The sequence below is a fragment of the Triticum urartu genome, unplaced genomic scaffold (genome assembly GCF_056163025.1).
Source record: "Triticum urartu cultivar PI428250 unplaced genomic scaffold, HENAU_Tu73 scaffold84, whole genome shotgun sequence".
NCBI classification, from domain to species: Eukaryota; Viridiplantae; Streptophyta; class Magnoliopsida; order Poales; family Poaceae; genus Triticum; species Triticum urartu.
Window position 1 is genome coordinate 2196 of NW_028261029.1, and position 7805 is coordinate 10000.

Sequence of the window (7805 nt, forward strand, 5' to 3'; positions counted from 1 at the left end):
CAGGTTCATTAATTTTCTTTTTACCTCATAAGGGAAACAAAGTCGTTAGGTGGTATACTATATCTATTTGTTTATTAGAATTCCTTCTAATGACTTATGCGTTCTGTTATCATTTCCAACTGGAGGATCCCTTAATCCAATTAAAGGAGGATTATAAATGGATAGATGTCTTCGATTTCCACTGGAGATTGGGAATCGATGGACTTTCATTAGGATCTATTTTATTGACAGGATTTATCACTACTTTAGCTACTTTAGCAGCTTGGCCAATTACACGGAATTCGCGATTATTCTATTTCCTGATGCTCGCAATGTATAGTGGTCAAATAGGATTATTTTCTTCGCGAGACCTTTTACTTTTTTTTATCATGTGGGAGTTAGAATTAATTCCTGTTTACTTACTTTTATCCATGTGGGGGGGGAAGAGGCGTCTATATTCAGCTACAAAGTTTATTTTGTATACTGCAGGCGGTTCCATTTTTTTCTTAATCGGAGTTCTGGGTATGGGCTTATATGGTTCCAACGAACCAGGATTAGATTTGGAAAGATTAATTAATCAATCATACCCTGCAACCTTGGAAATACTTTTATATTTTGGCTTCCTTATTGCTTATGCTGTCAAATTGCCGATTATACCCCTACATACGTGGTTACCAGATACCCATGGGGAAGCACATTATAGTACATGTATGCTTTTAGCGGGAATATTATTAAAGATGGGAGCATATGGATTGATTCGGATCAACATGGAATTGTTACCTCATGCTCATTATCTATTTTCGCCCTGGTTAGTAATAATAGGAGCGATCCAAATAATCTATGCAGCTTCAACTTCTCTTGGTCAACGAAATTTCAAAAAAAGAATAGCTTATTCCTCTGTATCTCACATGGGTTTCATAATTATAGGAATTGGTTCCATAACCAACATTGGACTCAATGGAGCTATTTTACAAATATTATCCCATGGATTTATTGGTGCTACACTTTTTTTCTTGGCAGGAACCGCTTCTGATAGAATGCGTCTTGTTTATCTCGAAGAACTGGGGGGAATATCTATCCCAATGCCTAAAATTTTTACCATGTTTAGTAGCTTTTCAATGGCTTCTCTTGCCTTACCAGGAATGAGTGGTTTTGTCGCAGAATTAGTAGTATTTTTTGGACTAATTACTAGTCCAAAATTTCTGTTAATGCCAAAAACACTAATTACTTTTGTAATGGCAATTGGAATGATATTAACTCCTATTTATTTATTATCTATGTTACGCCAGATGTTCTATGGATACAAGCTATTTAATGTTCCAAACGCAAATTTTGTGGATTCTGGACCACGAGAACTCTTTATTTTAATCTGTATCTTTTTACCAGTAATAGGAATTGGTATTTATCCAGATTTTGTTCTCTCCCTATCCGTTGACAGGGTAGAGGCTCTCTTATCCAATTATTATCCTAAATAGGTTTGCTTTTTTTTACTCGTCTGCTCTATTAATGCAGAAATAAGTAAAAAAGTATATAATGCAGAAATAAGTAAAAAAGTATAATTAGATCTATCTCGAATTTTTGAGAACCCTTTGATAAGGCGTTCAAGGGGTTCTCAAATAAAACATAAAAGTAAAAACCTTCATTTCATGAAGGTTTTATTTTATGTAATCATTTAGGTGTTAATGTAAACGAACCATAACTATGTAAGCCTATTCCTAATAGATTTATACCAAAATAACAAATCCAAATTATAAGAAATCCTATCAAAGCTATAAGTGCAGAATTCGTACCCTTCCAATTTGGATTTGTTCTACTATGTAAATAAATTGCGAATATGGTCCAAGTAATAAATGCCCAAGTTTCCTTAGGATCCCAATTCCAATAGGATCCCCAGGCCTCATTAGCCCATACTGCTCCACAAAGAATACCTACGGTTAAAAGGGTAAATCCTAGGCTAATGACACGATAACTCCAAGAATCCAAACGCTCCGTTAATTGATATTTGTAATAATTTGGAAATGAAGGGACAGAGGTTCTTTTTAAAGCACTTCTTTTTGCATAAAAATATTTAATATCACTAAAGAAAAATGTTTTATTTAAAACATTTTTTTTCTTTTTAGAAAAGAAATGGAAATTATTTCGAAATCTAATGATTAGAATAGCGGCAGATAATAAGGATCCGCACAAAAGAGTTGCATAGCTTAATAACATCATACTGACATGCATCATTAACCACTGAGATTGTAGAGCAGGTACTAGTATCGTGGATTGATGCATTTCAGTTAAAAGACCCGATGTGGCAAAGCCTTGCGTTAAAATAGTACTTGGCGTAGTTATTGTGCTTAAATCATTTTTAGAGTTCTGTATTTTAGGAATGGTATGAAGAATATACAGGGCCCATGAAAGGAAGATCAATGACTCATATAAATTACTTAATGGAAAATGTCCCGAGGAAGCCCAACGAGAAACTAAGAATCCTGTTATAGAGAAAAAAGTAACTATCATTCCTTTTTCTGACGAATCGCGTAATCCTCCAAGTTCACGAACTAATAAGGTTATAAAATGAATCGTAATCACAATTGAAATCGTTGAGAAAGAGATATGAGTTAGTATATGTTCTAAAGTTGCAAATAGCATAAGGGGAAGGTCCCATTACAAAATTGTAAATTTCGAATTGATTTCTAATCTATTGTATTCTTTTTCAAGAATGCCGCCACTCGGATTCGAACCGAGATGCTTGAGCACTGCTTCCTAAGAGCAGCGTGTCTACCAATTTCACCATGGCGGCTAACTTCAAATAATAGGTAACTTAAAAGAATAATAGCTATTATCTTGGGAATCGTCGATATTGGGAAAGTCCATAAAATTTAGGAACATTAGAGTTTTCATTAAAATAGACTTCGTTTGGTAGTATCGTTTCCATTTTTTTTTTTTACAATAAACTCTTGCTTTGCCCAATAGAAACACAAACACTGCTTGAAAGAGTTGGAACTTCTTTTTTCTAACTTGCAATTATAGAACTAATTTTTTCTAATTAATTTCCCCTTTACATTTTGAAAATTCTTTCAATACAATGAAAAAAATCCAAAAGGGTTTCTATTTAATGATGAAATTAAAATAAAATGGATAAATAGAAAAGGCTTTTTGGATTTTTTAAAAATTTCTAGAATGAAAGTCTTTATGCTCTTATTAATAAGATTTACTAACCTTATGATTTTGGAGAAGATAGGTGGAAGTTGTAAGTCCTATTGTAAGAATACTCCACTTTTCATAATTTTCCTAATAGAATATGAGGATTCTATTAGGAAAATTATGAAAAGTTCATTGATAGGAAAAGAATACTTAGCACACAGTATACCAAACAAAACTTTTTTTTTCTTGTATATATAAGATAAGAGGGGTTTTTTGTTCTAAGAATATTGTACCGAGTAATTCGACACATAAAAGTACATTCAAAGAAGAATCCAAATTATTAAATAATTGGAATTCTTTTTTGATAAGTCAATTCATATTATTCCAAAATCTTATTATTTGTTTGTTGCCCAGAAAAACCCTTTGGTTTTGGATGCTCATTACCGCTCGAAAATGATCTTGATTTTACTAAAGAATAAGATTGTACTATGGAAAAATAAGTCTTTTTCTTCCAAATATTTTTACGAATACGCTTTTTTGACATTGAAGTACGTTTTTTTGGAACTGCCATTCAAAAAGGAAATTACTTTTTTCTAGTTGTATGTGAAAGACATCTATTGCTGCAAATCAATCCTTCTTTCTTCTTTTTATTAGTATTTATACTTAGATACTGAAAGATACTTAAATTTTGAATTATTTTTTACTTCATTTTGTCTAATGCGGATAAGACAACAAGAATTTTTTAACATTTTTTCTTTATATATTTTATACTTTTTTTTTAATAATATAGAATATATAGAAGGGTTTCTCATTTAAATCTATTTATATCTATTTATATATCAAGTATACTCCATATATAGATATATGGTATGGAAGCCTATCCCCCATATAAGATAAGACGGGGGGATAAAAAGAAGGGAAAATGAAAATAGTTAATTAAGTTCAGAATGGTATTCCATAAAGGAAAGGAATTCCAATCAAAACAAAAAATACTGAGTCTCTTAAACAAGACATTCTAAAACTTAGGTAATTTATAGTCATTAGAATTTTAGTTCTATATGAAGTAAGGACTATTCGATAATTTCTTATAAACATAGGTTTTCATTGGAATTCACTCAATCAGTTAATTATGGAACAAGAGAGCTGTTTCATCTTTGTTTTAAAGAAATATAAAAATGAATTATGAATAGAAAGTAAAATGATTCCACTTTTTTTTTTTTATTTTTATAAATATCTTTATTTAGTTAATAAAATAACTTCGTTACCTAGTTATTTTATTAACTTTTTTAATTTAACCAACTAAACCCATTCTTAATTTTTAATTATTTCAATGAGATAAATTTTGGAAAAATTAAGAATTTCAGTATTTTTTCTTATTCTTTTTATTTATTCTTTCAGAAAGAGATAAGAATTGGTTTGGTGAATCGGAAACAATTTTATAGAAAAATTGAAGTAAAAATTGAAGTAAAAATTGCAATTTCTTTTCTTATGGAACATACATATCAATATGCATGGGTAATCCCTCTTCTCCCACTTCCAGTTATTATGTCAATGGGATTTGGCCTTATTCTTATTCCGACAGCAACAAAAAATCTTCGTCGCATATGGGCTTTTCCTAGTGTTTTACTCTTAAGTATAGCTATGGTATTCTCAGTTCAACTGTCTATTCAACAAATAAATGGAAGTTCGATCTATCAATATCTATGGTCTTGGACCGTCAATAATGATTTTTCTTTAGAATTTGGATACTTGATTGACCCACTTACTTCTATTATGTTAATACTAATTACTACTGTAGGAATCCTGGTTCTTATTTATAGTGATGGTTATATGTCTCACGATGAAGGATATTTGAGATTTTTTGTTTATATAAGTTTTTTCAATACTTCCATGTTGGGATTGGTTACTAGCTCCAATTTGATACAAATTTATTTTTTTTGGGAACTCGTGGGAATGTGTTCTTATTTATTGATAGGCTTTTGGTTTACACGACCAATCGCAGCGAGTGCTTGTCAAAAAGCTTTTGTAACTAATCGTGTAGGGGATTTTGGTCTATTATTAGGAATTTTAGGTTTTTTTTGGATAACAGGTAGTTTAGAGTTTAGGGATTTGTTCAAAATAGCTAATAACTGGATTCCTAATAATGGAATTAACTCTTTACTTACTACTTTGTGTGCTTTTTTATTATTCCTTGGTGCAGTTGCGAAATCCGCACAATTCCCTCTTCACGTATGGTTACCCGATGCTATGGAAGGGCCCACTCCTATTTCGGCTCTTATACACGCAGCAACTATGGTTGCTGCGGGAATTTTTCTTCTAGCTCGACTTCTTCCTCTTTTCATATCTTTACCTTTGATAATGAGTTTTATTTCTTTAGTAGGTACAATAACACTATTCTTAGGAGCTACTTTAGCTCTTGCTCAGAGAGATATTAAAAGAAGCTTAGCCTATTCTACAATGTCTCAATTGGGTTATATGATGTTAGCTCTAGGTATAGGTTCTTATCAAGCTGCTTTATTCCATTTGATCACTCATGCTTATTCAAAAGCTTTATTGTTCTTGGGATCCGGATCCGTTATTCATTCAATGGAACCTCTTGTTGGATATTCACCAGATAAAAGTCAAAATATGGTTCTTATGGGCGGTTTAAGAAAATACATTCCAATCACAAGAACTACTTTTTTATGGGGTACACTTTCTCTTTGTGGTATTCCACCTCTTGCTTGCTTCTGGTCCAAAGATGAAATCCTTAGTAATAGTTGGTTGTATTCGCCCTTTTTTGGAATAATAGCCTCCTTTACTGCAGGATTAACTGCCTTTTATATGTTTCGGATATATTTACTTACATTTGATGGGTATTTGCGTGTTCATTTTCAAAATTACAGTAGCACTAAAGAGAGTTCCTTGTATTCAATATCCTTATGGGGAAAAAGGATACCCAAAGGAGTGAATAGGGATTTCGTTTTATCAACAACGAAGAGTGGAGTTTCTTTTTTTTCACAAAATATACCAAAAATTCAAGGTAATACAAGAAATAGGATAGGATCCTTTACTACGTCTTTTGGGGCTAAAAAAACTTTTGCCTATCCGCATGAAACGGGAAATACTATGTTATTTCCTCTTCTTATATTACTACTTTTCACTTTGTTCATTGGATTCATAGGAATCTCTTTTGATAATGGAGGAATTGGTAATGGAATAGCAGAGTTAACCATATTATCAAAGTGGTTAACTCCCTCAATAAACTTTACCCAGGAAAGTTCTAATTCTTTTGTAAATTCATATGAATTTATTACTAATGCAATTTCTTCTGTAAGTCTAGCTATCTTTGGTTTATTCATAGCATATATCTTCTATGGATCCGCTTATTCTTTTTTTCAGAATTTGGATTTAATAAACTCTTTTTACAAAGGAAATCCTAAAAAAGAATTTTTAGATCAAGTAAAAAAAAATATATACAGTTGGTCATATAATCGTGGTTATATAGATATTTTCTATACTAGGGTCTTTACCCTCGGTATAAGAGGGTTAACCGAACTCACGGAGTTTTTTGATAAGGGTGTTATTGATGGAATTACCAATGGGAGTGGGTCTTGCTAGTTTTTGTATAGGAGAGGAAATTAAATATGTAGGGGGAGGTCGAATCTCGTCTTATTTATTCTTTTTTTTATGTTATGTATCTGTGTTTTTATTCTTTTTTCTTTCTTAAGTTAAGGAATTTACAACAAGTCTCTTGCAAAAATAACTATCCTATCCCCTTTCTACAATCTCTCTATATCCTTGTTACATAAGGTAAGTATTGTATAATAGTTCGGTTTTCCGCGATTTTTTCCATTCCTCTGTGTAAATACCCTAATATGGGTTCACAATCAATAACATCCTCACCATCGAGAGTAACGATCAGTCGAAGAACACCATGCATTGATGGGTGTTGAGGGCCCATATTGACTATCATGAGATCTTTTCTTGTAAGCGGTAGACTCATATCCTTTCTTCCTTAATTCATTATTCCATGAAAATGGATTATTCCATGAATTCCTCAAAGCGAGGCTCATCAAAATGAAAAATCTAAGACTACTATAAGACTACTAAAAAAATAATAAAACAAGAAAAAAATTTGAACGATTAAATTACTGCTCCCGAATATTCAACTGACCGATTAATTTCTTATAACGTACTCTATTTTTCTTTGCCAAATAAGCCAGCAAACGTCGACGTTTTCCCAAAAGTCTTCGTAGACCTCTTTCCGATGAAAAATCTTTTTTGTGTAATTCCAAATGTGAAGCAAGTCTCCGTATCTTATTGGTGAAACTGAATACTTGAAATTCAACAGAACCCCTGTTTTCTTCTTTTTCTTCTTTAACCATAAATCCAAAAATTTTTCTACCTCCTTTCTTTTTCATGTATTTTTCTGATCAGGAAAAATACAAAATTATGTCAGTTATTTTGAAGTTATTCTAATCTCGTACACACACAAATTTGCAATTATTCATCTACTACTGGAATTTGGATTTATTTTATCGATGCAAATTGGATTTGGATAGAAGGGTACATTCTTTCTAATATTTTAGATAGAAGAAATGTTTCTTCTATCTAAAATATTAGAAAGAATTTTGCTGATTTATTTATTGCTATATGCAATTTATGGAATTGATACACCATTTAATTGATATCATTTAGCAAAATGAAACACA